This window comes from Sebastes umbrosus, chromosome 24 (assembly GCF_015220745.1).
Source record: "Sebastes umbrosus isolate fSebUmb1 chromosome 24, fSebUmb1.pri, whole genome shotgun sequence".
NCBI lineage: Eukaryota > Metazoa > Chordata > Actinopteri > Perciformes > Sebastidae > Sebastes > Sebastes umbrosus.
The window spans coordinates 4208669-4223359 of record NC_051292.1 but is presented as its reverse complement, the minus strand read 5'-3'; the positions used below and the strand labels follow the sequence as shown (position 1 = coordinate 4223359).

The window sequence follows — 14691 nt, the reverse complement described above, 5'->3', positions numbered from 1 at the left end:
AATAAATTCTCATACAGGTCATTCTTTGACAAAACAAAAAGGGACCAAAGAGCAGCGCTCCAGCTCGCCATCGCTCCAGACCTTCTAGCCAAAGAGAGCAAAATGGGACGTATTGCAGAAGATGGAGAAACCCACAGAACCTGCACTGCTGTCAAGAATTAAATGAATGTAATTGATGTTCCCTGAACTAACGTTCAGGGAACATTTTCAGGAATCATACTTGTATTTTGTGTTCCTGTCAATCGATTAAAATATTTAATCGAGCTTAATTGCACATTTTATATCTGATCAAAATGAACCTTAAAGGGAGATTTGTCAAGTATTTAATACTTTTATCAACATGGCAGTGCAAATATGCTGCTTTATGCAAATGAATGTCAGTCTGTTTATTATTGGAAATCAAAATAATAAAGAATGCAATAAAGAAATGATCAAGTGGCCGCCTCTCTCTCTCTCTCTCTCTTATGCTGTGGTAAGTAGCTAAACTTAGTCATCATCATCAGAGTGGTTACTCTGCGATGTTGGATATGCTCTTATGCAAATGTGCGGTGTGTGCGCGACACACGTAGGATTCACCCCTAGGCTAGATTAGAGGACGAACTGTTTTCCTTCTTATCAAAACAGTTCATGTTCATGTTGCACAGATTAATGTGCAAACTGTAAAAGGAACAAGAAGACAGGTTCTTGCAAGTGGCCGCCTCTCTCTCTCTCTTATGTTGTGGTGGTTGTTTTGGGTGGAGAGTTACTTCTTTTGGGCTTGTTTCTACTGACCTGGTTGCTTGTTTCTCTCGCGAGATCTGGCAACACTGGTTGCACACGCAGCCGTCGGCATCTTGGAAACTCAGGAGGTGTGCACCCCTAAACACTCTCACTATTATAAGAGACTTTAGGCTTGTTTTCATGAAAGGTTGATCACAAATATCGGTAGTTTTGGGTTGCGGTGTTTTGGGCTTGTTTCTAAAGTGTAGTTGATTATTTGGGCTCCTGTTTCTCTCCTCTATACCGGTCTAGTTTGTCCTATTTTAGGATCCATACACAACCCTGATCTAAATCTAGATCTAAACTTGTAAAATTACAAGCTAAAAATGGATGCAAAAATAACAAGAAACGTTCAATTTCTATTTTATAATAAGAACAATGTTAAGTTACAAGCTAAAAATGGATGCAAAAATAACAAGAAACGTTCAATTTCTATTTTATAATAAGAACAATGTTAAGTTACAAGCTAAAAATGGATGCAAAAATAACAAGAAACGTTCAATTTCTATTTTATAATAAGAACAATGTTAAGTTACAAGCTAAAAATGGATGCAAAAATAACAAGAAACGTTCAATTTCTATTTTATAATAAGAACAATGTTAAGTTACAAGCTAAAAATGGATGCAAAAATAACAAGAAACGTTCAATTTCTATTTTATAATAAGAACAATGTTAAGTTACAAGCTAAAAATGGATGCAAAAATAACAAGAAACGTTCAATTTCTATTTTATAATAAGAACAATGTTAAGTTACAAGCTAAAAATGGATGCAATGAAATGCAAGCAATCCAAAATAAATGTATATGCTTGTAGTTCTTTCTATTGACCTGGGGCCTGTTTCATAAAAGCAGAATAAAGATATCCAGGATAAGAGAGAAAGCGAGGCTTGACCTAGTCTAGTTAGTTCATCCTGGCTTAACTGGTTTCAGGAAGGCCAAGCCAGGCTGAGGAGGAGAGACTAGGTTGAGCCGGGTGTAAGTAATCTTGTTTTCATGAAAGGTTGCTTACAATGTCGATAGTTGAGGGTTGCAGTGTTTTTGGCTTGACACCATTGTTGCATTTTACAAAAAAACGGAACTCTGGGTAGAGCGTAAATCTAACCACGTGAAACTCAACCACAGACAAGGTGATCGAGACAAACCTGATCTAAATATAGGTCTAAAGCTTGTATAATTACAAGCTAAAAATGGATGAAAAAAATAACATGAAACATTGAACTTTAAGTTTATAACACGAAAAATGTAGAGGTACAAGCTAAAAATGGATGAAATGCAATGCAAAAATGCAATGAAATGCATGCAATCCAAAATAAATTCATATATGTTTGTTTGTTCAATCTGCACACGCACAAACAGACTTAAAAACAGCTTTTTCCCAACTGCCATACTACCCAAACTCTGACGTCTCCTCTGTCTGAGTTGAATAGTGCAAAGTAAATGTGCAATAACACGTTGGTCACTTTTGCAATGTAAATACTGTAAATCTACTGTTACGGATATGTGCAATAACATGCTGATCACTCTGTGCAATAATTATATAATTATCTGACGGACACTTTGTGCAATAATCTGGCAAAACTGTCATCTCATCAAAATACATATTGTATTTTTACATTTTATATTAATATCTTTTGTATTTTTTATATTTATATTGCACTCTCTTTTTTTGTATTATCTTTTCATTAGCACCTATGGGATTATCACAATCTAATTTCGTTGTACTACACAATGACAATAAAGGGCTTGAATCTTGTTCTTTACAAATGACATTGTTGCTCTTTTGTCTCGGGAGATCTGGCAACACTGATTGCGCTTGCTTGTGCAAAATCGCAAAATCTGAGAAAATGTTAACAAGTATAAAATTGACATCTTTCTACAATTCACATGTATACAGTATTTACTGGTCCAGAATAAATGAGAGCAGGTTTCAGGATGTGATTCGCAAAAGGAACAATTTACATCTATGTCACTCTTTAACTTTTGTAAGAAATGTTTCACTGGATAGAATCTGTGGATCAACTTAAATGACACCTTTTTTACCTTATTTGCTAAATAAATTCATAATATAAAATAAATTCATATATGCTTGTTTGTATAATAATTAATTATTTCTTTTTAAAAATATTTTTGAGAGTTACAAGTTCTTTTAACATGGTCATGGAGCATATATACTATGTATTTGTATTGTGGGGGTATTGTTCCTATGCAGAGGGTAGTTTAGTTTATTTATTGACTACACTGAGGGCGTTTTATATTTTAATAATTTATTTATTTATTGTGTTGAGTTGAATGTGCTACTTATTTTGCACTGTAATTACCTTGTGCCTTTTCTACCTTTTTTCTTTTCTTAAAGCTGACTCGGTGTAAACTGCTCAGAAATCCAATGTACTCTTGAATAAAACTCTTGAATCTTGTTCTTTACAAATTACATTGTTGCTCTTTTCTCTCGCGAGATCTTCATTCATTCATTCATTCATTCATTCTCATTGTGCAATATAATTTTCCATTTGTGCAATTTTGTTAATAGACTGTTTATTGTCAATGCTGTATATACTGCTCCTATTTTTATACTTCCTTCTATTTAAATGGTTCATATTGTAATAAATATGGGTTTCGTTTGGATGTGGCAGGAAAATACTGCCACTATGTCAGAACCTTCTAATAACCACAGAATATATTCTGTATATATATATATATATATATATATATATATATATATATATATATATAACCACACCGCCTATATTTGGTATACATCTGTAGATGTATACCAAATATAGTCAATCTTTATTATCGAAACATAACAATTCATAAAAAGGGAGGAGAGATACGCGGAGGGACCTGTAAGTCCACTGAGCATCCAAAGCTCTTACAGATGTGAAATCACACAGGGCTAGACAACAAGCTTAAGGCACACCACTCGGATACTGCACGATATCTCCCTCTACTGGAGGCACTGCAATTTAACACTGGTCAACCCACACTGCAATACACAAGTCACCACTTTAAGGTAAGAGCTCCAGATTCAGGACCGTGACTGATCTCCCCAGCTGCTATCCCTCCCCACTATTAAAACACGTCTAAACATAGAACACAATAACTATCTAAATAAATGTACTTAGCTCGCCCGGTTGGCGAGGCCCTCCCCCGGGGAGCGGCTTCCCTTCGGAAAAGGGTTCATTGCTCGAGGCTTCATGTGCACGAAACCACCTGGTGGTCAAAGAGTGTAAAACAAACAGATATGATCTTAACCATGTGATAAGATAAGATCAGATATTCCTTTATTAGTCCCGCAGTGGGGAAATTTGCAGCGTATAGCAGCAAAGGGGATAGTGCAAAAAACAAGATGCATCAGCTAACACAGTAAAAAAGAGCTGAACAAAGTGTAACAAAATATGAACCAAGTATAAAGATTGGAAGTATAAAAATAGGAGTCTATACAGTATTGACAATAAACAGAATATTAACAAAATTGCACAAGTGGAAAATGATATTGCACAGTGAGAATTAAATGAAAATCCACCTGAAAATATCAGGTTATTGTCAGTTTGTCAGTTTTTGGTGTGTAAGTGCTCTACTGGGATCAGTGCTGGTTGTGGTCTACTGGGAACACAGATCTGTGATATACTGTATTTTGCGCCAGTAAAGGCTTTTGGGAATGACTATAAACAATGAAAAAAAATCTATTACCATGTAATCAATTTATATATATATATAATATATATATATATATATAAATTCATATTCAATATCATATTTAATAAAATGTCTATTTAGTAAGTATATTATGAGTATATAAGATACATGTATAATAAACTGTAATTGTTTTGTGAGTAATTCATCTTATGTGTGCAAACCACAAAGTTAATAATTGTATTGTAGTGTAGTGTAATATAATATAATAATTGCAGGAGGGTTAATATTAGTGTTCTGTGTCACTTCTGGAAAGTGGTATTGGTTTAACCAGTGAAGATCTGAACCACTTCATGAACCAGTGGGCGGTACGGCCGGGCAGCGAGGCTTCGGATGTCATCAATGACGTCATTGGTCTAAAACGATACAAGCCTCAATACGCGCATTGCAGGAAACTTCCTGGATTACTCGACACGCGCTCCGAAGCCTCGGCACAGTACGTAACATCACTAGTAAAATGCTCAGAATTCCAATGTACTTAGGTATAGGTGCAAATGGCAAATAAAACTCTTGAATCTTGTTCTTTACAAATTACATTGTTGCTCTTTTCTCTTGTGAGATCTGACAACACTGGTTACACTTGCCTGTTTGTCATAGCAGCTAGCTCCTAATGCTAACATAGCAGCTAGCTAGCTCCTAATGCTAACATAGCAGCTAGCTAGCTCCTAATGCTAACATAGCAGCTAGCTAGCTCCTAATGCTAACATAGCAGCTAGCTAGCTCCTAATGCTAACATAGCAGCTAGCTAGCTCCTAATGCTAACATAGCAGCTAGCTAGCTCCTAATGCTAACATAGCAGCTAGCTAGCTCCTAATGCTAACATAGCAGCTAGCTAGCTCCTAATGCTAACATAGCAGCTAGCTCCTAATGCTAACATAGCAGCTAGCTAGCTCCTAATGCTAACATAGCAGCTAGCTCCTAATGCTAACATAGCAGCTAGCTAGCTCCTAATGCTAACATAGCAGCTAGCTAGCTCCTAATGCTAACATAGCAGCTAGCTCCTAATGCTAACATAGCAGCTAGCTAGCTCCTAATGCTAACATAGCAGCTAGCTAGCTCCTAATGCTAACATAGCAGCTAGCTCCTAATGCTAATGCCGCATAATCAGTCATGTATAGGTTATAAAAGAGAACCATTTCTTGGGTGTAATGCAAGTGAAGATAGTTTGTAATGTTTCATATGTGTTTATAAGAAGAAAGAGTTCAATGTGGTTATAATTTAGGGTACAGTGTTATTTATTGCCAGTGTCATTATTAGGGTGTTGTGCCAGTAGATCGCCAGTAGGGGGCAGTGTCGCTACAGTAGCCGTGTATGTGAAGGGAGCGTCACAGGGAAGTCTCGCGTGAATACGTGAGATAATGAGAATCTCTGTGTACCAGTTAGAAGCAGAATACACTGTGTAGCGATGTCAACCTAAAGTATTATTTTACATTTTGCAGAACATCTTAAATAAATGTGTAGCACCAGACTGAGCCTGTGGGACATCATTCTGTGCACCGCTACATATATACATAGTGTGAAATGTCTTCCTCTGTTTTAGAGATCATGCTTTCAATCTATAGGCTACCACTAACACTGCTACTGCAATTACTATTATGTTCATTTTCAGGCACCTTATCAATATCATACTAATAAGAGCAATCAAAATAACAGGCAAATAGTAGTGTATAAATAAATATTAGTATAATAATATTAGTTATGATCTGAATTTATTGAAATAATGGCGATAATACTGCAATTTTTTTTTTAAATGAAAATCTAATAGCGTCATTTTTAATCATTGGTTTCACACATTACACTGGAAACACTGGCGTGTTGCCTTAAGTCCACAGTACTTCAAAGTTTACTGAGTAACTAAATTTAGCTGGGCAAAAAAATATCATTTCATTTTTAAAGTAATACAAATAATCAGTGATATATATAGTTGATCCACAGATTCTATCCAGTGCAACATTTCTTACTAAAGTTAAAGAGTGACATAGAGATGTAAATTGTTCCTTCTGCGAATCACATCATGAAACTTGCTCTCATTTATTCTGGTCCTGTAAATTTACATGTGAATTATGGAAAGATGTCAATCATTTTATACTGGTTATTTTCTCAGATTTTGCACTGTACTATAGAAATATTATATTTGGTTGCCACTTACTTTACACTTACTTTACACTATACAGGACTGTCTCAGAGAATTAGAATATTGTGATAAAGTTCTTTATTTTCTGTAATGCAATTAAAAAAAACAAAAATGTCATGCATTCTGGATTCATTACAAATCAACTGAAATATTGCAAGCCTTTTATTCTTTTAATATTGCTGATTATGGCTTACAGCTTAAGAAAACACAAATATCCTATCCCTAAATATTAGAATATCATGAAAAAGTATACTAGTAGGGTATTCAACTAATCACTTGAATCGTCTAATTAACTCGAAACACCTGCAAGGGTTTCCTGAGCCTTGAAAAACACTCAGCTTGGTTCAGTAAACTAAATCACAAGTATGGGGAAGACTGCTGATCTGACTGCTGTCCAGAGGACCATCATTGACACCCTCCATCAGGAGGGTAAGACACAAAAAGAAATTTCTCAAAGAGCAAGCTGTTCACAGAGTGCAGTGTCAAAGCACATCCACAAAAAGTCTGTTGGAAGGGGGAAATGTGGCAGGAAACGCTGCACAACCAAGAGAGATGACCGCAGCCTTAACAGCATTGTGAAGAAGAGTCGCTTCCAGAATTTGGGGGAGCTTCAAAGACAGTGGACTGAAGCTGGAGTCCAGGTATCAAAAGCCACTGTTCACAGACGTGTCCGGGAAATGGGCTACAATAGCCGTATTCCCATGGTCAAGCCACTTCTGAACTCAAGACAACGGAAGAAGCGTCTGACTTGGGCTATGGAAAAGAAGCACCGGACAGTTGCAGAGTGGTCCAAAGTCCTCTTTTCAGACGAAAGCAAGTGTTGTATTTCATTTGGAAGTCAAGGCGCCAGAGTCTGGAGAAAGGCTGGAGAGGAGCAAAATCCAAGTTGCTTGAAATCCAGTGTGAAGTTCCCACAGTCAGTGATGGTTTGGGGAGCCATGTCAGCTGCTGGTGTTGGTCCACTGTGTTTCATCAAGTCCAGAGTAAATGCAGCTGTGTACCAAGAGATTTTAGAGCACTACATGCTTCCGTCTGCTGAAAAGCTCTATGGAGATGAGGATTTCATTTTCCAGCATGATCTGGCACCTGCCCACAGTGCCAGAACCACCAGTAACTGGTGTACTGCCCATGGCATTACTGTCCTCGATTGGCCTGCCAATTCCCCTGACCTGAACCCCATAGAGAATTTGTGGGGTATTGTGAAGAGGAAGCTGAAAGACACCAGACCCAACAATGCAAATGAGCTAAAGGCCGCTATTGAAGCATCATGGGCATCCATAACACCTCAGCAATGCCACAGGCTGATTGCCTCCATGCCACGCCGCATTGATGCTGTAATCCGTGCAAAAGGATTCCCAACCAAGTACTGAGTGCATTAATGGACATTTTCAAATGTTTGATTTTGTTTTACTGTTATCAATCTTTTTTTTTACTTGGTCTGAGGAAATATTCTAATATTTAGAGATAGGATATTTGTGTTTTCTTAAGCTGTAAGCCATAATCAGCAATATTAAAAGAATAAAAGGCTTGCAATATTTCAGTTGATTTGTAATGAATCCAGAATGCATGACATTTTTGTTTTTTTAATTGCATTACAGAAAATAAAGAACTTTATCACAATATTCTAATTCTCTGAGACAGTCCTGTACTTCCTATATACCACTTTATAGACTGCACATATGTACATATTACATTTATTTATTGACAGACTGCACACACTATGTTCACCCATTCACAAGACACGGGAAACCTCTGTAGGTCTGGAGGAGCTGCAGCATTTATTTCTGCACAAACGTCCACTGTACATTCACTAGATATTCTCAGAGCTACTAACTCTTCTGCAGTGTGGAGTGTGCGCTCATGCACGTGAGCTGGAGCGAGCTGATTAAAGGCAGACGTAGCAGAGACTCCGGCCCTGGAGACCAAAGCTATGGTCTCCCCCACGTCCTCCGACCGCGGTCAACACTGTTAAACAGATGGGCTTCACTAGATACAACTTTGCGGTTTTGGTGCTTCCGTGTAGATTGTGTTGGAGTCTTGTCTGAACAGCGTAGCCACACGCGAGCGCGCATGGGACACCGACCCGGGTGATTTATACATGTAAGAAGTTACAAACAATCCCTTTAACTGCAGTATAGCAGACATTTTTCACGATGGCTGTCAAATTTACTCGCGTAGAATGTTTTTCTTAAGGAAATGCATGTACTTGGTCAATTTGAATGTGTGATGTAGTTATATGTTTTATTGTATGCTTGATCTAGAAGTGAGATCTCTAGAACTCACCATCACCCATCCTATGTGTTTGTACAAATATGTCTCTGTCATGTCCTGTGGTTTTTATTTTGTTTTTTATCTGTCTATGTTTTAACAGATTTTTGTAAGGTGTCCTTGAGTGTCCAGAAAGGCGCCACTAAATAAAATGTATTATTATTATTATTATTATCTAATTTTTTCAGCTTTAACATAAAAATAAATAAGTTTTTTCTTACTTTCTGGCTGGTCCGCTGAGTCTGTGCTTCGTGGTTTTTGAAGATTGAGAGTCCACAGTTTCATTTCACCTGATGTTTTGATATGGAGCTTGTCATATTCCTGCTTATCCGGTCTTTCAGGGATGGACACTTTGGACTACTGATTCAACTACTCGATCAAGTAGATGAATTTCTATGAGCGTACCAGTAGAAATGTTTTTTAAAAATTATTGTTTAGCACTACCAACCCCCTGACTCATGGACTAAATGTAAGACTTGAAGTGTGCCACTAACAATCCAATCGCTGTCTCACAGGCGTCCTGGGTCATATGAGAGTAAAAATGTCCGGGCCCAAGGCCAAGAAGAGCTAGACGTCACTGACATGTTGGCACACACCCTCTCCCACACACACACACACCCTCATCCCCACTCCCTGCACTCCAAAGTTAAAAAACATCTTGACATCAACCTGCCCTAAACTGTGTCAGGCGTGCCAATTAGTCCATGAGCCAGACCCCCAAAATTTGTCTGTCGTGCCACTTTGGAGGGACCATGTCTCATAGTGATTTTTTTAAAGGTCTATGTCCCTAGTGTTGGAAAACGCATGATAGCATTGCAGCAATGGTAGCTTTCTATGTGCTATCAGTCCTTTTATCATCCCTCCATCATTAAAACTTTTCCATCTTTTTTCACCATTTTACACATATATATGTATAAAAGAGGGAAACCAACACACAATATCATGAAGTCATGTATCGTTGTAAAGCTTAGACTATAATCTATCCTTCAGTCACACTGTCATGATACTGAGGTCAAGATAATTTGACCTTTGACTGCTAATGCTGCAATGGGGCAAATTCTGAATGCCACTGTAAATGCCCTTATAACTAACTCCATATTGATCGGATGTGCCCATGGATAGTTCCAGCATAAGGAGCACAAAAAGAGCTTTAAATTGATTTATTATATGACTAACAACAATAACAACATTTCTTATCAGAATAAACGTAACTTTGTGCAGTTTGTATCTGATAGAATGTTCAGAACATTGCATTGGATTCTGTTATTGGGGCCGTTTGTAAATGGCTTTCTTAGCAGCAGAAACACAAAATAATACAAAAACTCAAAAAACTGTACTAAGAAATTAATTCTCTATCCATTATTTTATGTTTTCTTTGTCAATATAAACATGTTCCAACTGATGAGGCCCTGACTCAGTGGCAATGGGTTATATTCCAGGTGATATGTGAAAATGATGTTCACTTTTTTATAAAGGCATGAAACTTGGTACACTTGAACAGTTTGGAGCTCTAAACATTTTGAGACATGGAGCCATGCAAAACAAAAATTACCATAACCAAATGATGTATTTTGCATCATAGCTCCTGTGCCAAACATGATGACACAGAAAAGGTGATGCTATGTTGGATGGCCAATGTTTACAATGATACCATTCACAATATCATAAACTGTTCAGGTGAATAGTTAATGGTGAATTCAGTGATGTTGTATGAAGCAAATCACACTATCTGAGAACCTAGGCTAGACTTAATAATATCCTGTCTGTTGCATATGAAGTCTTAATCCTTTTGTTCATTAATCCTGACAATACAGTGACTGTGAAGAGCTTAACAATACTTTTACTTTTACCTTAACATGTTTGGCACAGGAGATATGATGCAAAATACATAATTTGGTTATGGTAATTTTTCTACCAAACAACTGATCATGCTGGAACTAACAGTGTCCTGGAAAGAGCGTATGGATGAGGCCAATGAGAGGAAGCGAGACCAAGTATCAGGAGCTAGTGTAAGAATGTAGAAGGCAAGGCTGGCAAACTCGCTGTGAGCCTGTGGAGGTGGGCTGCAAAGCATTTGGGCACTGGGCAATGGGCATCACCGGGGAGGCCATAGAGGAAGGCCATCAGATCCATTACTGAAGCTGCAGAGAAAGCCACCAGACTGGCTCTGGATCAAGAGGCTAGATCCATGGGCGACTGCTGCTGGGACTCAAGCTGTGGTCTGATCAACCCTGGCTGGGTCGCCTGGGCGAGAGTGTCTGATGTTGAAAGACCCGAAATACCCAATGACCCCAGGTTCCATCACTGATGATGCATCCCAGCACATCTACAGGATGTATCTTTCATCTTTTGTGTTTGACATTCTTTTTAAACTTTAAGTTGTTATGGCCATATTGAATATTGCTCTCCTCTTTACAGTCACTGTATTGTCAGGGTTAATGAACAAAAGGATTAAGCTTTTTAAAACTCTATACAACATACATGCACATAACAGACATGATATTATAGTCTAGTTAAGTAGTAATAGTTACATCTAGCCTAGGTTCTCAGATAGTGTGATTTGCTTCATACAACATCACTGAATTCACCATTAATTATTCACCTGAACAGTTTATGATATTGTGAATGGTATCATTGTAAACATTGGCCATCCAACATAGGGATAGACATCACCTTTTCTGTGTCATCATGTTTGGCACAGGAGCTATGATGCAAAATACATCATTTGGTTATGGTAATTTTTGTTTTGCATGGCTCCATGTCTCAAAATGTTTAGAGCTCCAAACTGTTCAAGTGTACCAAGTTTCATGCCTTTATAAAAAAGTGAACATCATTTTCACATATCACCTGGAATATAACCCATTGCCACTGAGTCAGGGCCTCATCAGTTGGAACATGTTTATATTGACAATGAGGTAAGAAAACATAAAATAATGGATAGAGAATTAATTTCTTAGTACAGTTTTTTGAGTTTTTGTATTATTTTGTGTTTCTGCTGCTAAGAAAGCCATTTACAAACGGCCCCAATAACAGAATCCAATGCAATGTTCTGAACATTCTATCAGATACAAACTGCACAAAGTTACGTTTATTCTGATAAGAAATGTTGTTATTGTTGTTAGTCATATAATAAATCAATTTAAAGCTCTTTTTGTGCTCTTTATGCTGGAACTATCCATGGGCACATCCGATCAATATGGAGTTAGTTATAAGGGCATTTGGAGTTGCATTCAGAATTTGCCCCATTGCAGCATTAGAGGTCAAAGGTCAAATTCTCTTGACCTCAGTATCATGACAATGTGACTGAAGGATAGATTATAGTCTAAGCTTTACAACGATACATGACTTCATGATATTGTGTGTTGGTTTCCCTCTTTTATACTGGATCGATGTGTAAAATGGTGAAAAAAGATGGAAAAGTTTTAATGATGGAGGGATGAAAAAAGGAGTGATAGCACATAGAAAGCTACCATTGCTGCAATGCTATCATGCGTTTTCCAACACTAGGGATATAAACCTTTTAAAAAAATCACTATGAGACATGGTCCCTCCAAAGTGGCACGACCAACCCCCTGGCTCATGGACTAAATACTGTAAATTGGATCGCAAAGCATCCGCCTTTGTATGTTGACACAGGAAGGACATTTTTTGATGACATCACATCAAGAAGGTGCCCAACTTTATACGTTACCACTAACCACTTGCACAACAAGTGTTAACACCACAACCACAGCGGTTCCCTCCGTTATCAGTCATAAATCCAACTTTGCACAACGAGTGCAGACGTATCTAGTTTTCATCAATATTTTACACAAAGATGTTTAGAACACACTTCCACAACTTGCAGAGATCCAGTGGACGCATGGTAAGTTGATTAAATGTGTTGATTTATTTGTCATCTATCACAGAAAGTATTTTCTCTAATGTCAAAGTAATTAGAAACTTCTGCTAACAATGTAATAAATATAAAACAATTGTAATGCTTACTTATTTACATTTTATACAAGGTGGAAAAGGTATTAGCGTGACATACAGTATGCATAGATAGATATGTATTCCTTTATTAGTCCCACAGTGGGGAAATGTACAATAGTTGAATTACTGTTACTTCTGCTAACAATGTAATAAATATAAAACAAATGTAATGATTACTTAAGATTACTTAAAGTGTCTTTGAGTTTCTTCTTGAAAAGTGCTATATAAATGTAATGTATTATTATGTTGTTATGGCTTGTGAGCCAGTAGCAGTGCTTAAAGTGAATATAAATCTGGTGGGAGTAGTGCTCTTATTCACATGTTTTTATAATATTAGAATAGAGTCTTTATTGCCATTGTCATGGAAAACAACGAAAAACAGTTTAGCAGCTCTTTGCAGTAAGAGCAAACATTAAAAGCAAAAATAAAAACATTCAATTCAAAGTATAGACAAATAAATGGATCATAAAGTGTTGGATGTAATGACTAGTTTCAGCCGCTAGTGTCCTCAGCCCACATAAAAGACTTTGTGACTAATGGTGTATTGCTCTCAGGGGGCGTGATTCTCTTCTCACATCCGCCCATTTTTAGTCCCAAACAAATAGTGGAAACACTCAGAGTGAAACAGGCTACAAAATACTCTTCAACCATTAGCAAACCAATGTTTACAATATATGTATCAGGATTTGGTGGAATTTCATATTCTATAAATCAGAAGAGCAGATTAAATAATGTTTCATTCATTATTGTTCAATTTTTTAAAAAAGAAAAGAAAAGAAAAAGTTATGACAAACAATTCACTAATTATTTTACAAAAAGGACGTGAACATTGTATTGATAAATTACAGCAGCGTTGTTCTCCCCCACAGGTTCTGTGGGTTTCTCCATCTTCTGCAATACGTCCCAGTTTGCTCTCTTTGGAGAGAAGGTCTGGAGCGATGGCGAGCTGGAGCGCTGCTCTTTGGTCCCTTTTTGTCAAAGAATGACCTGTATGAGAAATTATTACACAAGTTCAAAGAAAATATAACACTCAAAGAACAAGTTCCTGAGTCACAAACAGCTTGCAAATCAAATCCTGAGAATGAAAACATATAAAACAAGGTACCTGCAGGTCTTTTTCACGGTGTGAACGGAGCATTCTGGGTTTCTGCACAGATAAATAATGGTTTCAATCTCTTTAATATCAGCAGTAAAACTTTAATTTGAACCTATCTGTGTTCATCTGCATAATTTGTCAAACACTTGCCTGTTTGTCATAGCAGCTAGCTAACTCCTAATGCTAACATAGCAGCTAGCTCCTAATGCTAACATAGCAGCTAGCTAACTCCTAATGCTAACATAGCATCTAGCTAGCACCTAATGCTAACATAGCAGCTAGCTAGCACCTAATGCTAACATAGCATCTAGCTAGCACCTAATGCTAACATAGCATCTAGCTAGCACCTAATGCTAACATAGCAGCTAGCTAGCTCCTAATGCTAACATAGCATCTAGCTAGCTCCTAATGCTAACATAGCAGCTAACTAGCACCTAATGCTAACATAGCAGCTAGCTCCTAATGCTAACATAGCATCTAGCTAGCACCTAATGCTAACATAGCAGCTAGCTAGCTCCTAATGCTAACATAGCATCTAGCTAGCTCCTAATGCTAACATAGCAGCTAACTAGCTCCTAATGCTAACATAGCATCTAGCTAGCTCCTAATGCTAACATAGCAGCTAGCTAGCTCCTAATGCTAACATAGCAGCTAGCTAGCTCCTAATGCTAACATAGCATACATAGCTAGCTCCTAATGCTAACATAGCAGCTAACTAGCTCCTAATGCTAACATAGCAGCTAGCTAGCTCCTAATGCCCCTAGAG

General features: G+C 37.4%; 1 protein-coding gene across 1 annotated transcript in view; it reads right to left on the bottom strand.

The window, feature by feature from the left end:
- LOC119483572 (ly6/PLAUR domain-containing protein 6-like) overlaps positions 1-9346 on the bottom strand; it is a 43588-nt gene extending 34242 nt beyond the window's left edge. The window contains exon 1 of the mRNA XM_037761807.1: positions 9076-9346. The gene's annotated coding sequence lies outside the window, so the exon portion shown is untranslated. The remainder of the gene's footprint in view (positions 1-9075) is intronic.
- Between the last annotated feature and the right edge of the window lie 5345 nt (positions 9347-14691).